A 12,218-nucleotide genomic window follows, 5' to 3' on the forward strand; every position below is an offset into this window, starting at 1 on the left:
CTGACCTAAGCTTGACAGTTAAAATCACCATGCCATACTTTAACTAATTCCTTGTGTGCCCTCTCTCTTGTCTTCCACTCAGCATCCTTGTGTCAGCTGAGAGCAAGGATGTTGGGACTCCATTTCTCCCACTTCTCTGACCTCCTTTCCCTCCTTTGGACACGAAGGGACATAAGTGGACAGAGAACTAGCTGGGCGGTCAGGAGATTAGCGTTGAGTTCCACACCTGCTGCCAACTGACGGTGCAGCCTCGGCTGGCTGAGCTCACTGATTTGGTCTTCAGTTACCTCCCGTATAGAACAAGAGGTCTGAATCAGATTACTTCTCATTTTCTTATAGCTCTAAAAAACCCTAGATTCCCTTCTGTGTCCTAGAAACAGAAATTAAACATCCAGACTTATGGGTCTGGTTTTAGTATTTGAGGAGGGAGAAAATAAAACATCAAGAGGCAAGTCTTCTCTACTGTTAAAATCCTTTTTCCCTACATAAGTCTCTTTTGGCCTAATTTTCACATGCACAGATATAAGGACAGTAGGACAGAAAGGAATCTTACAGAAGTTGTCTCTGGTTTGTTTAACACTCCCACTTCTTTTCCTGTTCACCCTGTTTTCTGGCTTATTGTTCTCTTCTCAATAAAATAAAAGTTAAAGCAACTTTGTTTTGAGAAGTATATGTGAACTTCATGAAAGCTGTAAAAACACTGGAGATGCTTTGGGGTATCCAAAAACCATTATTGCCAAACCCATTCTGGAAATGTCATACGATGTGACCATGCAACTCCAGGCCTGTTAATAAGAAGGGACCACTTATTATTCAGAGCAAAACTCCCCCAAGTCAGCCCCCGAGTCTGTCACATTTGACATCAGGCACCTATTTGATTTCCATCACCCAGAGAGGCCACAGCTAGCCCCAGCCAGATCCCCCGCCAAGGGTCCAGGGCTGGTGTAAGGTTCTAGAGAGGGCACATCCTACTAGAGGCAAGATCTAGAGGGGCAACCAAAACAAAGCCTCAGAAAAATGGGATTCAAACCCAAGTTCAGAGACCACAGGGACAAGAGGCAAGGAAACCAGAAGTTCAGAACCGGGTAGAGAATGCCCAGAGAGAAATTAGATTGGACTATGTATGAAGGGATTCCCACAACCACCAGGACAAGAGGGAAACCTGGACAAGTTACTAGGCCCAGGCTAGGAAGGGGTCAGATTGTATTGCACATCAGTCAGATTAACCCTTGCTGGAGAGCCTGATATATATTTTTTCCAATGGGGACAAACAAGCTGTCAATTGCCTGGGGATTCCAAGGTGATTGCTGCAAACCGTGATGGTATTTGCTCCTTGGGGACAGACAAGGATGGACTCAAGAGGATTCTGGAAAGATGGTGGTTTGATTACACTATGTCCCCCCCCACACACACACTTCCATCTCCATCTTATGTCTATTTCCTGAGCAAAGGAGCTACTGGAGCCTGGAGGCACCAGGATGAATACGGGGGAAGCCTCAGGGACTCTGTAGGAGAACTGGTGAGACTTTCTCCACCGTGAGGCCTGCTGAAAGCCTGGAGGCCCAGCTTCAGAGTGTCCAGGTCAGAACTGCAGATGCTAGTAGAGCTTGATGTGCATGGATGCCACACACACACACACACCCCAGCTGGGGAAGGTCTACATCTGTCCCGGGAGAGGCTTCTGTTCTCCTTGCCCCCAAGGACAGGTGAGCTAAGTAAGTCTTCCCTGCTCTTGGGTCTGAAGGGCCCAAGGAGACCAAGAAGAAAAGAGTATCCTCCTAGAGTTCAGCTGTGACACTGGTCCTCAGGGGTGAAGACCCTTTGGCCTCTCTCCAGAATACCTCCACCTAATGTTCAAAGAACATTGAACGCCTGAGCCTCAGGAAGAGGCAAAGAGAACTAGTAATACATCCAGCAGCCAAAGAAGGTGTGATCACGTTGAACAGCACAGTCCTGCCCTGTAGGAGATTATAGTCTAGGAGGAAATAAGAATCACAGCAAAAGTTGTTCATTTCCATCAATTCCAAAAATAACCTATTGTGAAAAATTGCCCTCTTTTAAAAAGAGCAAGGAGAGTAGCTTACAACCCCTTCTACAATCAGGAAATGGGCATTTCCCTCTTCTTCCATATTTCCTGAAGAAATTTTTTAAGTTAATAAAATAAAGGGATAGGGCCAAGGAAGACTTCCTCTCTTGCGGTTCCTAAATTTTTACTACGTCAGACATAACTATGATGCAAAGGAGCTGTTCTCATAAAGACAACAGAAACTTATAGAGCTAAATGAACCTAGTTGATGGTGTTTTAAAGGACTAATAAATAACACCTCTTTCTTCATCACCTGGAGATTAAAACCAAATGAGAGAGATACACCATAGTCCTATAGATAGAATTCAAAATATTGCCAATGTTATTGACCATGAGGTTTTAGATCTGTGGCCAAGAGGGCTTGCTAATACTTTATCTCCAAGTTAATCAGACCCACCCCATGCAGACCCCTCCAGGGCATTCCTCTCACTTCAGGGCCAAGAGATCTGCAGGCTGGCAGGTCTTGAAAGTAGAGCCCAGAAGGGGCTGAGCCCCCATGCCCAGTCCTGCTCCCTAACTCACTGGTCCTTCTTCCTAAGTCACCATCAGACTCAGTTACCCTTTGCTCCCTGGGAGGAGTAGGGGAGGCAGGGATCAGCCAGTAGTGCTACTCTAGAGGATAGCTCTCCACACAGGCACATGAGGTTAGGCAAAGACACCTCCTATGCCCCAACCCAATAGCCATCTCCTTCAAAGTGGACCCCTGGGACAGAGTCTTTTTATTGATGTTACAATTGTTAGAATATTTTTGAGTTCCTCTCTAAGAATCCTATTCAGAGCCTGTAGCTATTCTTTCAATACCTTCAGTTATAGGCAAGTTTCATATCCGAAGGTTAGACAGTCAAAAGTCATTGGAGTAAAGCAGGTAGAAACCCTTTGGGTCAATATGAGGGTGACACAATGGAGAAATGAATGTGGTTTTCTTGTGTGACATATAAACTGATCCTGAAGTTTGACCAATGTTTTTACACAACGGCAGCACCCTGGGTATGAGGGTATGGTTCCTGTGTTGATACTTTCTGAAACTAAAAATTGGATCCCATGATCTGACAAAGACTTTTTAAGCCACTTCCGTGTATAAGAAGCTATCTTGCAAACTTAACTTAGATGCTGAAATATTGTACTTTCTGACATATGTCAATTTTTTATGAACAGACCCAGATGAAATTTTGATGAAAACCTTTGCATCACCAATTCTAAACACACGAATGGTATGTGTAAAGTACTTACAAGTTGATAACTTTGAAGAGGATAGTCTTCATTTTACAAAATTCTGGTATATTTATGTAAAAAAATCACACTCACTGCTTTACAGTAAAACCTCAAATGTGAACGATGGTGGAAGCGTTCATACTGACCCTTACCAGGAAGCCCAAGCAGCTGAACCACCTCAGCTGTTAATCAGAGAGAAGATTGAGCTGAAAACGAATAAACCATTTTTAACTGTACTTTAGTCTTAGAAGAGGGATTAATCATGTTTTCTATTACATTTACATTTTCCATTGCTTCACAATTAATTTTGTGAGACAGCCTCTTCTACAAGTCTGGAAACAAGTAATGGGTTTCAAAAGGCGGATAGAAGAAGGTGAAGCATTAAAAGGCAATTAGAAGTTAGAAACCCAAGAGCCCCATCTGAAAAACCCTGGCGGTGAGAGAGCTTGCCCCTTCCAGGGGATCAGAGGAAGACAGGGAAAGGAATGAGTGTTGGGGAAAGCGGGCAGGGCACAGTCTGAGATGATCAGAAAGAAATAAGGGGTCTTCCTTCCACCTACTCATAGGGAGGGTAAGACAGGGAGAAGGGGTAAGGGAAGGAAGGCAGTGGGAAGCCCAAAGAAATGACACCTCTGTAATACAGGCCTCAAGAAATCGTAAGAAATATGGGACTTACTCGTATCAGAGAATAGTGACATTTAGGAAATAGCTCCCAGCGCAGCCAGGCCTCGTAGTCCCATCTGCATCGCGCGGGACAGGAGCACAGAGGCCCCCAGTGCCACGTTAAGGTACCAAACTGCTCTTCTGTGGCATCTGGGAGGACTCCCATCAGAACTTCAGACTGTTCGCCCCTCTGCTCGGAAGATATTTTCACTGCCTACCGGGAGGTGGGAACAGCTGGGCTGTTAAAGTCAACAGGCTCCCACTTCCACACTGAGCAGATTGTGTCATAATTGGAAATGTGAAATTCGCCTTCCTCTGCGTAGACTTCTAAGGCAGGGAGAGGCCTGTCTGAGTTTCCTCCAGACCCCAGGAAAGGCCAGTCCCAGACCTGAGTAAATGCTCCAGCCTTATTGGCGAGGAGAGGGGACAACGGCCCCTGCCAAGTCCCTATAACAAGCATGGTCTCCACAGCCTTGTTTTGTTTTATTTTGTTTTGTTTTTTGGTGGCGGGAGTGCATAGGAGACAGGAGGATGCAGGGGAGGTTAGGACCAAAACAGGCCGTATTAGCTATACAGCCTTGCACCTGAAGTGTCCTCACGGATCCCCCCAACTTGTCTATGAAAATCTGGTCCTTCAACTCGAATCCTGCCTGTTCCCTAAGCATCCTGGCCACCTTGAGATACTCTCCCTTCTCTGAGGTTGAACTTCCATAAACCTGCATGTGGACACTCCCTGGAACCCAGAGGGGTCTTCCATGGGCCCAAGCCCTCTTTCCCTAAGCTGCTTTTCCTTCCTTTTCCCTCAGTCCTTGTCTCTTTTAACTCCTTCCTGAAGTCCCACTCTTTCCTTACTCTCCTCCCACCCAATCAGAACCCACCCCCCTCCCCATGCTCATGTGGCCCCAAGTCCTCCTGGGCAGCTCATCAATTGCTCTGGCTCTGTTCTCTGTCATGAGTCAAAGATGGGTCTACTCTGCCCCCAGTTTCTGCTGCTGAGCATGTGTTTGGGGGCTCTGGGTTCATGTAGGGGAGGAAGGTCTTCAGGGTCCACCATTCCAGTCTGCAGTTTGCCCTTTCCCCAAATATGTATCTAAACATACCAGACACACCTCAAACTGCAAGGTTTCGTTTCCTGCCAAAACCCATCACCAGGGCTCCTGAAGAGACATATATTTTTCCTGTTAATGTAATTTTGAACTAATTACTCTGCCAAATGCCTTAGTCCCCTCCCAAACTTCCTGCACAGTGAAAGATACTGTGCCCAGTTTCTCCTCTTCAGTTTCTGCGTTTCTCTCTGGCTTGTTTTGGGGGTGGAGTGTGGGTCAAGGTGAAGAGACTAAGAAAACTCTCCTACCACCCAAAGAAGTTGGATTTTTTTCTCCTCAATTAGAATGCAAATTCCTTTTTGCACCACAGGGTCTAGCATAGCACCAGGCACATTGAGTTGCTTCAGAGTGAGCTAAGCAGCAGAGCTGGGACTCCAACCCAGTGCCCTCCTCTGTTCCATCCTGTGCCCTCCTCTGTTCCATAGTGTTCCATGGCTGGGCTGACCAGAAGGCCCTCTAGGAAAAAATTAAAATACTATTGGGTCTGGGGTCAGAGGGCAGGTGTGTTCAGAGCCAGCGGAGCTCCCCTGCCCCCAGTCCTGCTGTGCATGGTCTCTTAGCAAGGGTCCAGACCCTCAGGTGCAGAGGTGGGTTCCACAGTCATTTAACATCTATGGCAATGTTATCAACCGCCCTTTCCTAGCCTTTGCCAAGGAGTTTGACTGCTAGACAAAACCCAGCCTGTGGCCAGGGAGAGAAGGTAAGGTAAGGTGTGAAGGTAAGGTGTGAAGGTAAGACAGAGGCTTTCATGCATTTTTTTTTTAAAGCATTGCAACCTCTTTTTCCAGTGAAATCTTACACAGAACTACCAAATAGAAAAGCAGTAAAAGTGGTAGAATTGAGAGAGGGGTTCTAGAGCCCCAACTACCTGGTTCTCTGCCTTTGTCCTTTTCCCAACTCAATCTCCCCCCACCTACCCCACCCCCGGGGCACCCTGGGGAAGAACAGTCTGAGAACCATGGCAGCAAAGCAGTCAGGCAGCTGTGGAGGCAGGGGGTGAGGGACAGGAAGAAAAGTTGAACAGCAAATCTATTCTGCACAAGGACCCTTGAAGTGAGCTACTTTTGTTTTTAGAGAGTAAATAATGGGCCTAGGGATCAGAATGAAGCCTGGCACAGGACCTGTCAACATTTCTAGCATTCATAGTCTTTAAACATTCAAACAGCAAGATTTTGAAGGGTCTTTGACTTTTCTCTTCATTTTTTTTTTTCTCCATATGTCAACAAATACTGCTTTTGCTGAGTGAAGAGCCTGGCCTTGCCTTTCCTGATGAAAAACAAAAGAGGTGAAGTGAGAGAGAAGATGAGTTTAAAAAACAAAAAGAGAGAGTGTAAAGGATGAGGATTATTAAGTGTCCCGAAGAAGAGACCCAGAACAGAGAGAGGGAGATGGAGGTGGAGGGGCTCGGAGAGTTATAGCCCTAAAGCCCCTCGTGTGTTGAAGTTTGGTGGTGCCATTCATTTCATAGATAAGTCAGCTGAGGCCCCGAGAGTAAATGGAGTTTTAGGCTAGATCGTAAAGCCAAGTTAAAAAATGATAATATTAATGAAAACTGGAGCTCACCGTTTCTGGTGCCTGCTTTTCACATGGGGAATTTTTTAAAAGGGAAAGGCAGTTCTCCCAGACTAAGGAAAAGAGACTCACAGCCCTGAATCAGTTCTGTCAGCAAGCATTTACTGAGCCCCTACTGTGTGTCATTCTTTGCCCTGGGTGCTGGGGAATAGAGATGAAAGGGACACAGCCCCTGCCCTCAAGGACACTACAGGCCAGTGGGTGAGGCAGACAGATCATAACAACTGCAACACAACCTAATAAGTGTCATGACTGTGCTGTGTGGATGTTGCTGTGGAGGTGGCATCAGGACCAGATCCACAATTTATGGACATCAGTGCAAAATAAAAATGCAGGGTCCCTTATTTTAAAACTCTTTAGAATTCTAAGATGGTGACAACAGAGCATTAAACCAAATGCAGGGGCCTTCTGAACATGGGGCCCTGTGTGACTGCACAGGTGACACATCCATGAAGCCAGCCCTGGGTGTCAGGTACCACTTCACAGAGGAAGCCAAGTCTGAAAAGACAAAGAAGTCACCGGCAGATAGACTGGAACATTTTCTAGAACATTCCAGAAAAAGATAACAGCAGGTCTTAAGATACAGAGACGTAGAAGCACACGCTGTATTTGAGAAATTGCCACAAGTTCCAGTAGGCCAGAGGATGAGAACTGGGGGAGTAACAAGAAAGGAGGCTGGCAAGGGAGCAGACCCCAAACATCACGGTTCTTTTAAACCTACTTGGCAGTTTTCTTGTGGGTATTGGTGAGTCACTGAAGCTGCCCAGGAATATGCTCTAACGGGTAATTTAGGGAAAAAAACCACTTGGGCAGCAGGAGGAGTGCGGATTGGAGGAGAGTAAGCCTGGAGCTGCCCCCAAGTTGGGAGGTCAGTGCAGTAATCCAGGCAGGAACCCAAGAGGAAACATACAGAGGGTATCCAAATATTGAAGAAAGAGTTCCTAGCAGGGGATAGAGATTTTGGGCTCATGCACAGGGGCTATTGAATTCTTGAGTGAGGATGCAGTTACCTGGAGAGAGAATAAAAGTGGGCCCCAAAAACAAAGATGCAGGTGGAGGAAAGAGACTTCAAAGGAGAGGTGTTGGAGGTACAAGGATAATCAACAGAGCACATCACATTATTCAAGAGACAAAAGAATTTCAGGGAGGAGGCAGTGGCCAACTTGAAAAATAATCCAAGAGTAAGGTAAGGACTATAGTGGCCAAGAGAACTGAGGGAAGACACAGGGTGTAATGTCCAAAGATGGGGACATAGTCAGTGGTTGTTTCCAGGGCAACGGCAGTCTAGAAGAGCATGCGGATAATGGAAGGCTCTGGATCTGCATCTCCATCTGCCCCATGGCCAGTCCACTGCCCCGTCCCAGGTCCTCCAGGGGCTGTAGCAGCCTGGTTTTCCCTAGAGCTGGAGCAGAGAAGCGACTCCTCCCACTTGCTCCCTCGTGGCTGACATGTGCCCCTGCAAAAGCTGTCAAGGACCACATCTGACCTTGAGGATGACATTGGGGTGTGCATTTACCCCATGGACACCTTCCCTCATCCTCACAGACATTGAACCAGTCATACACCCCATTGCCAGACAAGTCCTGGCCTCTGCACCTGGCCAGACGCTTTGCACTGGGGTTACAGTACTGCTACCAACCTGAAACTCTCATGAGGCCCCAAACAGGAAGTCCTCCTCCACCCTGCTTGTTAGAATTCAACAGTACTTTCCTTTTACTTACTTGCCCTGCGTAATAAATAGCTCATCTGTCTTCGTACTTGGTACAAGTTTCCCATAAGGACCCGCTCAGATATCAATGAGCACAGTCCATACAGCATCACAGTAAAGCCCCCTGGCTCCACTGGCTCTCAGGCAGTGGGCTGTGCCCTCCTGAGCCTCAGCGCTCCTGCTGCATTAGGCGCACAGCCTAGGAGAGCAATGGTCCAACACAGAGCTTCCTTTTATCGAGCTCCTCCTGTGTGCCCAGTGTTTAATACCTGTTGTCTCGCTTCCTTCTCAGTTCAAGCCAATGAGGTACATGGTCCTATTCCCAGAAAAGGTAAACCAGAGCAGCCAATGGGTGTATGGCAGGGCAAGGACTGTTCAGGTCCTCCCCACTGTGTCTGGATGGAGAGGCCTTTATGCAGTCTTTTGTACTTTTCCGTATCTCAGGCAATAATAGGCTTCTGATCTTGGCTCTCCCCGAAAATAGCAGAATAAGAAGAATCAACCAATGGGACCCTCTCTCATTCTTGGATTCACATCACAGGCTACCAACCAGATTGTGGGAAGGGGGTAGCACAGGCCAAACTGACTATGGTCCAGGCCTCCAAAAAAGGTATCCCTCCTGACCCTGAAACAGCCAGGGAGTGTAGGTAGCCACACTCTCAGGAAAGCTTCCTGCTGTTCTCTGAGTGTGTTCACACACACACACACACACACACACACACACAGAGACACACACACACCCTCCTTACTGCACAGAGATAAACCACAGATGGAACCCACATCATATTTGAAGATGCAAGCCAGTCATCCACCCTGGTTCTGGCTTGTTTACAGATGGCGTTGCTTCTGATTTGGTCTCCATCCATTCTGACTGGCTGATGCCCGTGCCGTATCTGTTGGCTAAATATTTTATATATCAGCCTTGATTCTGGAGACAATGAGACTCAGACAGGTTAAGTAATATGCTCATGGACCCTCAGCTGTTAAATGGCAGAGCCAGCATTCACTACCAGCTCTATCTAACTCCACTGCCTCACGCTCTTAGCCCCGATGCTCTGTACACCATGCCTCTCACTGCCAGAATGCCTATAGGGTTTCCATGTAGATAGACCCCTAGTGTTCTCCCAAACATGCTTGATGTCCCATGATGGAAATTCAAGCTGACCCTGTTGGAAGCTTGGCTATGCACAATAAGGAAAGAACTCTAGGGAAAGGCAAATGATGAATTCCATTTTTGCAAATCTCACAAATTTTAGAGGAACCATCTAGTTGGGTGGATGAGCCAGGGCATTTTTATTCTCTGAACTGGATTACCTGTTCCTGGGAAATGCCCATGCTTTCAGTTTCCAGGCCTTTACTTATGTTACTGTATGCTTTTTAAATCCTCAGCTTGTTAGCAGGTGACCCTCATGAATTTAGGGCAGTGGACCAGCCCACACACTACCCGGATAAGAGGAGACACTGAACTGAAACAGATGCAAATAACCAGGCTTCTGCTCTCCTGTGAAATAATGTTCAGGAAGCAATAAGCAAGCCACAGGCATTACAGCAGCATTGACCAGCCGGCAGCCACAGGGCAGAGAAGATGGGAACAATGGGTCCTTTGTTTCCCACACTTCTCTGCTTCCCCAGTCCACTAGGGCAGTAGTTCTCAAAGTGTCGCCTGGAAACTTTGAGAACTACTCAAGCAGCAGCAGCAGCATCTGAAACTTGTGAGAAGTGCAAATGCTCTAGCCCCACCCCATAACAGCTGAATCAGTGTTTTAACCAGCCCACCTGCTGATTCTGATGTGCACTAAAAATTAAGAGCCACTGCACCAGAGGTCTGCAAAGATTCAAAATTATAAGCATCTGTCCCTTTGACTAAGAGAATTGGGAACCATAGCCTCTCAAGAGAAGTATGTCTAAAAAGGAGATGATGTGGAAAAAGCATGAACTTCAGAGTCAGATGAACATGGGTTTGTATCCCATCTCAGCCACTTACTAACCATGTGACTTTCAGCATGTCACCTAATGTTTCTAAGAATTCATTTCACCATCTGTAAAATGGAAATCATAAAACCTAGCATAATGCCTGGCATATAGAGGGTACCAAATTGAAAGTAACTGTTATAATGTTGCTTCATGTCAATCAGCAACTGGGCACAGCAGCCAACAGCTACTGAGTTCCTTTCTCTTCTGTAAGCAGATGATGGGGAACATCCACACAAGGGGAGGGATGACCTCCCTGGAGGGATGGGCAGACTGAAGTGCCAGGTGGGGAGATGTTCAAACTTCAATGGCTCTGTGTGTGCTCAGAGAGAATAACAGGATCACAGTGATCTGATCGGCACAGTTGGGGAGCAATACATTCGAGGCCCAGAGCCAGATCTTCAGGCACAGAACGTCATCAAGGAAAAGTTGCCTCTCCTTCATGCGTACACTCCCTTAAGAAACCATCCCATTGAGAAACATGCAGTGACGCACTGAAGTGCAATGCAAAACTCTTGCCATCACAGAGGCAAAGCAGGTCCACCAGGTAACCAAACAACACCAAGCTCACATCTTCCTGGGACAGAAGGTATGGAGAAGAGGACAAGAGGCAAAGAATCAAGGGCAGAGCGGACCCCTGACACAAGGTCAGAAGCTAGGGGATGAGTGAACATAATTTATAGCAGAGCTTCTCAACTTTAAAGCATGGATAATTCACTCATTAAAATGCAGACTCTGATTCAGCAAATCTGGGATGGTGCCTGAGACTCTGCATTTCTACAAGCTCCCAGGAAATGCTGGTGCTGCACTTCTAATAGCCCTTTTGGATGATAATAACAGTGTTTACCATAGAGTTTAAAAGTCTAGATTCCAATTCTGGTTCTGACCCAGCTTGTGTGACACAGGGGCCTTGAGAAAGTCACTTAACCTCTCTGACCCTGTTTCCTCATCTATCAAATGGGAAAACTAATGCCTGCCACACAGAATTCTAAGAAATCCAGAAGATAATATACATTAGAACGTAGCATAGTGCCTGCTGCTTGGTAATCTCTCGAAAGATGTAGCTGTGATGAACACCACCTGTAATGCCAGCAACACAAAGGGGTGAGGACTGCATACTATTTTGCTGGACCCCAAGAGGACTCAGGCCTTGGTGATGCTCTGATCTTGTTGCTAGGATTTACCTGCTGGCTATCTTCTTCTCTAGCTCCTCTGTCTTTTCAGCCCTGAAACTGGGGTATTCCCAGGCTTGGTATTTGGCCCTCTGCCCCCATCTCTCCTCCCCAACCCTGGCATCACTCCCATTCCCAGCTCCAGTTCTCACCCCCGAGGAGAGAGGAGATGCCCACAATTCCACCTATTCCTGATTCTCCTTCCCGATGGTGGGCCCTAGTTATCCTCTGTCTCTACCTGGAATCCCACTGTCCATTCTGTTTACCTTGCCTAGATCCAGCATCCTCATCAGATTACTCCACAAGCCAGCACAGCTGCTCACTCCCCTGCCTCTGTCAGTGTTCTCGCCTTCTTAGCTTAGGTGTCCCTCTCCAGGCAGCCTTCCCCAGCCAGGCAGGATGAGATGACCTCCATGTGCTCCAACAGCACCTGGCACACATGTCTAGTGTAGCACTCACCCTACCATGCTGTCCTTTCCTGTGCATTTGTCCCTCTCCACCATTGCACTGGGACCTCCTTGAGGGTTGGATCCCAGTCGTGATCACCTGTGATCCCCAGTGCTTGACAAACAAACGCCTAAATTCCAACCTGACAATAATCCCTCTTTATCCAGGACATTCTGAGGAAACTGGGCATGCGAGAAATAATGACGCACTGGGACGTGAGGAACCACTACTGTTAGCCGGGCCAGTGCTCAATCCCACCACAGTAGAGCTGATACCGACCT

This window comes from Balaenoptera musculus, chromosome 1, assembly GCF_009873245.2.
Source record: "Balaenoptera musculus isolate JJ_BM4_2016_0621 chromosome 1, mBalMus1.pri.v3, whole genome shotgun sequence".
NCBI classification, from domain to species: Eukaryota; Metazoa; Chordata; class Mammalia; order Artiodactyla; family Balaenopteridae; genus Balaenoptera; species Balaenoptera musculus.